The sequence below is a fragment of the Lipotes vexillifer genome, unplaced genomic scaffold (assembly GCF_000442215.2).
Source record: "Lipotes vexillifer unplaced genomic scaffold, Lipotes_vexillifer_v1.1 scaffold230, whole genome shotgun sequence".
In the NCBI taxonomy this organism is placed as follows: domain Eukaryota; kingdom Metazoa; phylum Chordata; class Mammalia; order Artiodactyla; family Lipotidae; genus Lipotes; species Lipotes vexillifer.
In genome coordinates this window covers 2,332,310-2,342,872 of record NW_006775143.1, presented here as the reverse complement: position 1 = coordinate 2,342,872, position 10,563 = coordinate 2,332,310, and the positions used below count along the sequence as shown (strand labels likewise).

Here is a 10,563-nt window from a genome sequence, read left to right as displayed (position 1 = left end):
GGGGGTGGTTAGGTAGAAAACTGAGAAGGGAAGTGAAACGGACCTGGTTGGTTACTTTTGTTGTTTCAGCACCTTTTGCGGACTGCAGTTACATCTTTAGTTTAATTGGAGAACATTCAAAATACGCTGTGTATAATTTGTTTTCCTCATAAAATGACCATGCTTGGTATATTTAGAGATGTGAACATTGAGAACAAAACGTTTTTAAAAATAAAGTAGCTATTTTTCTTTCTTCTCTTACTATGATTAGGGAGGGAGATTAGAGAGTCCTTGTTTAAAAATGGATTGCAATTCCCTGCTCCCCACAAAAATAAATAAATAAAAAGCATCTTTCACTAGGTCTTAATTTTACTACTTTCCTTCTGTCCCCAATTAAACTAATGAGCATCGACGATATGAGATTTTGGTCTCAGCGCTTAAGAAAAATAAAGCTTCACCCAGACCAATGTCCCCTCCCAAATGGATTTCTCACTGATTTTCTAGGAGTCTGCCTTCCACCTTTGATCTAATGCAGACTGTAGCCCAGCTCTCCCCTGGAAAGTACCTTCCACGGCATCCAATGATGGCTGGAACTGTAGTGTGGGCAGATGGAGGAGGCCATGATCTGGGCACCCAGCTGCAGCTTCAGGACACTAGAGTCAGGACAGGTGCCTCCCCGATCGGTACTGATGCTCAGTGTTCTTGTACCCCACAGTGAGCAGAGCAGACGAATGGATGCAGAGAACGAATTGTGCTACATTATGCACTTGGGGCCTGTTGGATTGCAGGACAGCACTGTCCGCCCTGGCTGCTGCAAATCCAAAACCGTCTCTGCACTTGGTCACTCTGAGGGGAGACTCCTTTGGGACACCATGGCGCCCTTGTGCCACTGGACTTGGGACTCGGTTGCTGTTTTCAAACAGGCACATGGAGGGGAAACCATCCTTTTCCATTCTCAGGCCCAACCTGGGCTCACATCTAGCATAAAGTTCAGTTTAACACTTTGCTATTCAAACTGGTCCTCAGACCCAGGAGTTCATTTGAAATGCAGAGTCTCAGGCCTTACCCACAACCCACTGAACCACAGCCTGTATTTTAGCAGGATTCCCTGGCGATCTGTATGCACATGAGTGTTTAAGAAGCACCAGTGTATTTCATGTGCATTGAGTCCTGGCTCTAAGCAGACGTATGGAAAATTCCTACCTTTAGATAGGGGTTTTGTGTCCAATGATGATGATGAGCTATTACTTGCTTTCCTGCTCTTTGAGGATCGTATGGTTTTAGACCACATGCACATGGCACTTTGGATGCCACACCTCACCTTTCTGAGCTTCAGTTTTCTCATGTAAGAAGTATGATAGGCAATCTGCTCTGTCCACATGTGTCATGGGAGAAACACCTGCCTATGCCCCTCAGAAACAGGCTTTAGAAAGAAAAGAAAAAATAGTTTTACAATATCAGTCACGCTTCACGGTGTTGAGGAAATGTACCGGAGGATGGGATGAGTTGATAAGAGGGGGAGGAAATCAGGAAAGGTGGAAGGTGAGTAAGACTGATGTGAGGTCCAGAAGGGCTTACAGCTAAACCTTCATTCTGTTTGGATGGACATCCTCTTTGATTGGTCAATGCCACGTCTATGCTGATCATTAAATAATTTTTAATATCACCCTAGAGGTGGTAGATTAATATAGTTCTGAAACTTTGGGATCTGGGCCCAGGTTATCAAATTCCACATAGCCCACATGAGCATCTAAATGTCACATTGCTAATTAGATGTATTTCACTGTAGGTCATTCAGACAAAGGGGGCTACCCTATAGGACACAGGTGGTACAACACATCAGCGAGATTATATCTTTCCAAAGGCTGCGATAAATACTCCCACAAGAAGGTGACCTTGGTTGCTGCCCCATCCCACATTGCTGGCTGAGCTGTCTACCTCCAACAGACCCACAGAGCAAGAAGGGCTACATTTCTGTCTCTACCCTGGGCACTTCACCAAAGCAATGTATTCACCAAAACATGTGTTAGTTGGAGGAAGTTGGGAGGATGACCATGACTCCAGTCCAGAGATGAGATCTGGGGGAATGTAACAGAATACATCTTCATTAACCATGTGGCTTCTAGAACTACGGGGAGAGGAATACAACTGGAGGAAAAGAAAACAATGTTTACTGAAAGCCTACTGATCTAGGACCCTTGCTTATTAGACTGTTAAATCCTTACCGTAGCTCTCTGAGGATATTTTGGGGTAAAACCCACTTTACAGTTGAAGATCTTGAGGTTCAGAGAGATTAGGGATTTGTCCAAACCCATACAGCTAGGAAATGGCAGATGTGGGATTTGGACCCTGTTACTTCTGATGGTGGCACCCTGACACCTTGTGTTGGGTCACAGCCAAGAATGGGATCAAGTTCCTGCAGAATCATGCACATAAGGATGGCCTTTGCCTAAGATTCCTCTTTAGTTATTGACTTGGCCGCCCGCTATGGTACCAGGATCCTCCCTGTCTGCTGAGAATAGGGATGAAACAGGGGCCAATCTCATTTAATCACCACAACACCACCAGGAAGTGGGTCTTGTTATTATTCCTAATTTAGAGATGAGGAAAGTGGCATTTGGTTAGTGGCAAGTTAGAACTCGGACTCTAGAGCCTCGCATCTTAGACATCAGGCCACTGTATCTCCAGATTGCTGGATAATGTGAACCACCTGGGAATACAGTGGAAACTCCCTTTCCCAGGCCCCTTATCTGGGGGAAAAAAAAAAAAAAAAAAAAAGATTGGTGGGTCTTGGCATAGCCCTAGATGATTCTTACGATCAGGTAAGTAGGAAAGGCTTCACTAGGCCCCTGGCCATGGCAGTTGAGTAAGAAGAGTGCTGTATTATTCTAGGTCAGAAGCCCTCAGTCTTTGTCTGAGCTCTGCCCTCACTTTAATATACAGAAGAGACAAGAGAAGTCAGAAGTGGGGAATGGCCTGGTAGAAGTGGCAGAACAGGAATGAAGACTTTCTGATTCCAGGACCTAAGGTACACTGGACGTATTGGGTTTGACTCCTGTGGATGATGTTAGGAAACCTTGGAAAAATGGACACATAGAAAGGAGGTTCTTCACAGTCAGCCCAGGAGTCAGGACCCCAGGGAAAACTGCCCCCTGACTCCTGTGATCCAGCCTCCAACTTGTGTCGCTCAATCCACTTCAAAGATCTCACCACTGATCCCCCAGAGAAGGTAGCATGCAGCTGTGCCTCTAGGTGGTTAGTTGAAGATTTTGCCAAGAGCTGGAATATTACTACATAGAGAGGCTGGGAATGTCCTTGAAAATCAAAAGCTAATGCTACTTTTGATTGATAATTTCTCCACTACCTGCCTCCTTTGCTTTCTTTTTTTACAATAAGATCGTGGTATACTACAAAACACTCAGGCCTAAGAGTTTAGAAAAACAGCTTCCCTGCCTGGCTCTGCTGTTAATTATGGAACCTTGGCTTTGGTGTTACCATCTGTACAGTGTGGGAGTTGGATGCTATTTCCCTAAGCCTTCCAAGGGGATACAGAGAAGACCAATAGACTGGGAATTGGAGGCCTGCCTTATTTATTTACTAGTTATATGGGATTTTAGGTAATTCACTTAAAAACTGTGAGCCTTGGGCACCTCATCTACAAATGGAGGGGGCTGTACAAACTGTTCTCCAAGGTTCTCCCATCTATAAAGTCTATCGTTCCTTGGGATCGAATGAAGGAAACTGACAAGAAGAGAACAGAAGTCTAATTACAGTTCTCAGAGGTGGTGATATGAATTAGGAGTATCCCGGGAACCTGGGAGGCACTACTGCTAAATGGGCTTTGTTGTTAGACCCATGTGCTGTCAGTTTTTAGCTGTATGACTGTCAGGCTAGTTAGCCTGACATCTCTGTGCCTCAGTGTGATAAACAGTATTGATGTCCAACATATTTCTGGGCCTCTGCTTCTCTGCACATAATAGGATTTCACAACTCAGCTCAGCCCTTGGAGGGGCACCATGACCATGAGATTTGATTTGACCCATGCAATGTGAGCAGAATGTCACCTCTAGGAGGAAGTAATGAGAGTCAAGTTCCTTCCCCACTATGACAGCGTTCACGGAAGCACATGGAAGATGACGCTCTGTCAGCCCAGATTCCCAAACACCAGGGTGAACAGAACCACTGTGATTCTGTCCGGAGCACGTGGTATGAGCAACACACACACTTTCCTGTGAAGCCACCGTGGTTTTGAAGTTGTGTGTCATCAAGACAAAGCTTAATGCAGTCTGGTTGACACATTCATTTCCTTTTTTGTAAAACCAAGTTGTTAAGAGCTACTTTGCAACAGGTCTTGGAAAGACTAAGCGAGAAAACAAAGTATGTAGGATAGGACCCGGCACATAGAAACGTACACACATGATTAAAGTGTAGAAAACAGGGAATGATACAGAAGCAGCGTGTACAATTAACCACGTCCCAGGAAAGCAGCAGAAAAACCATAGCTTTGGAGCAACTTAATAAGATGTGACTCAGGACCTTCAGCGGGGGAACAAGTGGGTGCCACAAGTGAAAGCCAGCTTTCCTCAAATCTTTAAAGAGAATCCTTCTGTCTCACCAGGCGTGGGTTGGTGGTGCCTCGTCCCGAATCCCACATCTTACCCAAGACCGTCCTCTTATGCTGTACAACACACACATCTGATAAGCAAACCAGACTGGCAAGCGCCTTTCTAGTAAATTTTTCATGAGCACCTTACATTCTTTGTAGGTCATTTGTGAAGGCCTATGAGTAAATGTCTGTGGCTGGTAGAACCGTCTTCTTTTCGATGAGGCTTTTGCAAAATCCACCATTGCATTCGCTCAGCCCCCATTCCCAAGCAACTTCTCAGTGCAATTTCTGAGACTCCAGGCTCAATAATAGTTCTTGACTTATGTTTATCTAAATCTCTACAGTCTATAAGTGAAGTTGACCTTTCTTTCTTATAAAAATGAGGTAGGATGGATAAGGATGGGAGAGGGAGGGAAGTAAAATACAAATGAACAAACAAAACAGCAAACACCACCAACCTCTGATGAGTTTATCTCACTCCAACAGTCTGTGCCAATCCCCCCTTGATCAAGAGTTAAGGGAAGGGAATTCTGACGGTGATCCTGCATGGGTCATTAAGACCAACACAGTTCACAGGAAGGGATTAGAAACAGCAAAGCCTGACATCATTTACTGCGCTTGGGGGCAATTCAGAAGTGAGATCTTTGATTTTCACATTTGCACAGAACTTGGCATTTTACCAAAGGCTTTTATGTGCATTCATAATCCATCTGAACACAACTCCTAATCCAGAGCTCTCTCCGGGGCACCACCCAGTCTCTTAAAACAACCCTTATTCCCTCCTGGGAATAAATTATATTGTGACTTCAGTGTAAACGCTGTGTCCTTCTTTCTCTATCACTTTAGGTCCCTCCTTCAAGCCTTTCATCTTTCTTTTTTTTCTTTTTTTCTCAGTACATATATACATATATGTATATATACATGTATCTATTCTTTTTCTAATTCTTTTCCCATTTATGTTTTCACAGAATATTGGGCAGAGTTCCCTGTGCTATACAGTAGGTCCTTGTTGATTATCTATTTTATATATAGTAGTGTGTATATGTTCATCCCAACCTCCTAATTTACCCCTCCCCCCGCTTCCCCCTCTGGTAACCATAAGTTTGTTTTCTAAGTCTGTGAGTCTGTTTCTGTTTTGTAAATAAGTTCATTTTACATATATACAATGGACTATTACTCAGCCATTAAAAGGAATGAAATAATGCCATTTGCAGCACCATGGATGGATGGAGATTATCATACTAAGTGAAGTAAGCCAGACAGAGAAAGACAAATATCATATGGTATTGCTTATATATGGAATCTAAAAAAATGATACAAGTGAACTTATTTACAGAACAAGACTTTCATCTTTCACTCCTTCCTGACTCCCCTACCTTTCACCACCTTATCTCTTTAACCCATATCTCTTTAACCCTTGTCACTACTCTGTATCTCTTTAGCCCTTTCTGTGCCTGGCGATCCCTCCTTCTGTACTCTGACTCTCAATATCTCCTCCATCCTTGTCTCTCCGCATGTCTCAGCTTTGTCCCTCTGACTGCTTCTCCTTATCACTCTCACCCTGCCGCTGTCTTTCTCTGTGTCTCTTACTGTGCTCCACTTCATCTTCCCACACAGTGGATAAGTCCTGGACTTGTCAGGGTCCTAAACGCCTCCACACGTTCCTCTCCCAGAGACAGGCTGCAGCCTACGTGCGGCAACCCGAGGAGATAGCCAGGAATGGGGTCAAGTTCCTGCAGAATCATGTAGTGCAAGTGGGCTTTGCCTAAGATGCCCCCTTCGTTATGAATTTGGCATCCCAAGACACCTGAGTCCTCACTCTCTGCTGACAGCAGGGATGAAGCAGGTGGTTCGTCTTAGCACACACTAATATGGGGGTATGGAGAAATTACATACGTCCCCTGTAACAGAACCAGAAACCAGGAGAACACTGGTTTGGGGAGTCACAAACTCAAACTTTCAGTCTCAGAGGGGCCCCAAATCATGGTGAGCACCGGGCAAGTAATATCCTTTCCTGGGTCTCAGTTTCTCCAGCTATACGATAAGAGGTTAGGTCTGAATTTTGTTAATCTTTAAGAGTTTGTCCAGCTCAGAGATTTGAAACGTGAGGCTTTTTTTTTTTTTTTTTTTTGCGGTACGGCGGCCTCTCCCCGTTGTGGCCTCTCCCGTTGCGGAGCACAGGCTCCGGCCGCGCAGGCTCAGCGGCCACGGCTCACGGGCCCGGCCGCTCCGCGGCACGTGGGATCTTCCCGGACCGGGGCACGAACCCGCGTCCCCTGCATCGGCAGGCGGACTCTCAACCACTGCGCCACCAGGGAAGCCCACGTGAGGCTTTCTGGAAGCAGAAACCCAGGTTGCTCTTTCAGAGATTCGAGAGAAGACATGAGAGGCAGACCTGTCTTCTATCGGCAGTTGCTAGGTGTGGGGATCCAGGTAGGGGCAGCGGGGAGCGCAAAGCAGAGCTGTGACTGTCGCACAGCAGATTCTTTAGCTGGGAGAGAGTCTGAAATCCCAGGCCAGGCAGTTGTCAGGAAACGCGGCACATGGGGCTGGCGGGGAGCCTGCTGGCTACTCTGGAGGGGACTGTACTGGAAATTACTTGCAGGAGGAGGAGCATGGAAGGGGAAGGAGGCGGGAAATGACAACAGCCTTTGATGCCCAGAAGCTTACAGGCCTCTGCCTTCTGAAACCCGAAGGACAAAGGAGCCGCAGTCTCCCCTTTATCTGGGGCTCAGGAAAGGAGACTTGAAAGAGAGAAATCTAGATTCATCAGAAGCCATTCGCCTTCCCACAGAGGGAAGTCAATTGCCTTAGCATGTGGCTCCAAGAGGTGACATGGTCTGGGGACAGAAATAATTGCAAAGCAAGTTTAACTGAAGCCAAGGATGAGCGAGCTGAAGTGACACGGGCTGCTCTAATATCATGGTAGTCTGGGGAGTTTCCTACATCTGGAGGCTGTTGTCAAAAGATAACAGTGTGGTCTCTTCACTATACTGCTTTTCTTGAGCAAATCGGGGAAGATCGGCCCTAGCTATTCAGAGACAACCCAAGATGGAAGGGCTGGGAACAATAAATAGAATGTTTGAGGCAGAAGGAGGACTCCTGATGGGGCTTAAATTCTGTCTGAGCCTGCAGAGTTCCAGGTCAGCCTTTGAGGAGCCAGGCTCTCCTTACCAACCAGTCTATTGGTAGGGGGAAGGCAAGCACGCTGGACAACCAGGAGATCTGAGTTTATAGGCTAGCTCTGCAATGACTTGCCTTGTGACCTTAGCCAAGTCCCTTCCCCACATGCAAATGAGATCCTGGGATTCCATGAAGTCCCTTCAGGATCTAGCATCTTACTACCCAATTTGTATCCTTCTTTTGGACCAAGATCATCTTCACACTTGAGAATGGGAACTAGTGCATATGATCATTTATCACATGCCGATCACTCTGATAGCTGCTATGAGAAATCAAACTACATAAAACAAACAATGTTGCCATATTGCAGTTACTGGTATCTGATTAAATACCCCTTTTTAAAGATGAGGCAGTAGGACTATGCTTGTCACGGATGGGGCCAGGATTTGGAGCTGGGTCCATCTGGAGATTTTTTTTCCTGTCCCTCCCACTCCCCTCGCTTATCAGTATATCTGGGCTTCTGCATATGCTCCTTCCTGGACAGGAAAATGCCTTTATAGCTCTTATCTCTCCCAAGAGGCACTGTTCTTTGCCATCACTTCAAACTCCAGTTCATAAACCTCATCCTTTACGAAACACTTCGTTATTCCTTCTAATTCCTTTCAAAAGTCTTCGTATGGGAACTCTGAAAACCACTGGCATCATTTGGAACATTTCTTTGCAAATTAAGTGTTCACATAGTTGTTTTCTAATTGAGTGTGTGTCTTCTTGCAAACTTGTAAATTCCTTTCTTGAAGGCCAGGGACAATTAATGTTTTCCTTTGGATTCCATGCAGCATTATTCTATCCATCATGGTACTCAACACAGGGTTTCATAGACTATTAAAACTATAGAAAATCAGGACTGTAGAGTATCAGAATTAAAAGTAGCTCATCCAGATTTGCCCTTAAATTTCTCCGAGAGTTTTTTAACAAAGTAGCATCGGCCTTGGCTTGAGCATCTGGGAGTTGGAGGACTCAACTCTGCCGTTAAATTGCTATGTGGCTGCCAGTACTTCTATCACCCTTGGATCCTCCCCCTCAACCTTACCCTTTGCCTGCAACTGTTCCCTGGCCCTTGTCCATTATACCTTTCAAATATCTCCCCAAATCGCCTTTCTCAATTGTGTTCCCATCATCCTGGTTGAAGCCACTAACATTCTCAAGTAGCTTCCACAACAGACAACCAATTGACCCCATTCCACTGTCTTCCTTTCCACCCTCATTGCAATCTACTTGCGCACAGCTACCATGAAGTCAAAAAATACAATGCAATCATGACATATTCCCCTCTTTTAACCATTTAAGAGTTCTCCTCTTTGCTATTAGAATAAAGCCTTTGCCTGCAAGACCCCCATAATCTGTCACTGCTTACCCCTCTGGCTTCACATCCCATATTTACTCAGCTTCAACCGCACCATTCTTCCTCTCCTGAAACCAACCAAGTTCTTTTCCTTCTTAGAGTATCTGTCTCTGCTTGAAACCTTTTACAATGCTAGCTCCAACTCATCTTCCAGGTATTAGTTAAATAACACTTCCTCTGCAAGGTAGACTGTGAGCCTCACTGTTTTCTAATCCAATAGATGTACTCCCCCTCCGCCACGCACACACTCTACTCCAACTAAATTAGATCCCACTGTTAACTGATTACCTGGGACACTGCATCTTTACTTCATAATTCCTGCCACAAATTAAGTACTTAAGATTACACACACACACACACCACACACACACACACACACACACACACACACTATATCTAAGCACCACAGGGTCTGAAGCATGGTACCTGGGACATAGCAGGTGCTCAAAGAGCATGTGATAACTACATAGATGAATACTTTTATGGAATTCACATTTTCATTCTAGTTCTATAAAATGGGAAGTGATAAGGTATGTTGGATTAGAAGATAAGAGCAGGGCTTTGGAGTCAGCCAGATATACATCTGAATCCTCACTAGCCCTCTCACTAGATGGTGACTTTGAGAAAGTCAGTTTACCTCTCTGGTGTTGACTTTTCAACTGTAAAATGGAGGCCATGGTATCTCAAAGGGTTTTCACTGTGAAGCTAAAATGGTACTACCCTGGCTCTTTTATTTCCTATAAGGGGGATTTGGGAAAGTCACTTAACACTGCCACTTCTCATCTGTATAAAGGGGATGGCAACAGCCTCTGCTTCATGGGGCATTGTGAGGATGACATTAAATTAAGGAATGGAAAGTGCTTCGAATGCCCACTGCATGTGCTAAATTCGTGTTAGTGGTTATTATTATTTTTAAAATACTTACCAAAGAGCTTGACATATAGAATATTTCCTGATAAATAGTAGCCACTCCTACTACAATCACAATTATTATTATTATTTTTACAATTATTATTAGTGAGATGACAGGATGAAGATGAGGATTATAACGGTGATGTTTCTTACCAGTTCTGACTTTTGTTGACATGACCTCAAATGGTAGGGAGAACCCTTCTTTGTGATAATATCCTATTGCATTTTTATGCAAAACTGTCTCAAAGTACAGTTTTTTTTTTTTTAAGATAATCATTTCTTATACACGGAACAGTTCTTCTCATGCTACCATCTTACGGCTTTCAGATTTTGAGGCATGAATAAATCCCACCTAAGGCCTTTCTTCTCCAGATAGAACAGCCCCAGTTTCTTCAACTCTCCCAAGAAGACATTCAGAAGTACACTGCATGTCTAATCTTCATAAAATTTGGCCAACCCAGTCCCTGTTCTGTTTATTCTTATGTGAGAGTAGTCTCAATCTTTTAATTTCACATGTACCTCTGTATTTATTAACAGGGAA

At 44.4% G+C, this 10,563-nt stretch overlaps 1 protein-coding gene across 2 annotated transcripts in view; it reads right to left on the bottom strand.

Moving 5' to 3' along the window:
• Positions 1 to 10,563, bottom strand: part of ASTN2 (astrotactin 2) — a 944,548-nt gene that overhangs the window by 317,684 nt on the left and 616,301 nt on the right. The gene's annotated exons all lie outside the window — the stretch shown is intronic.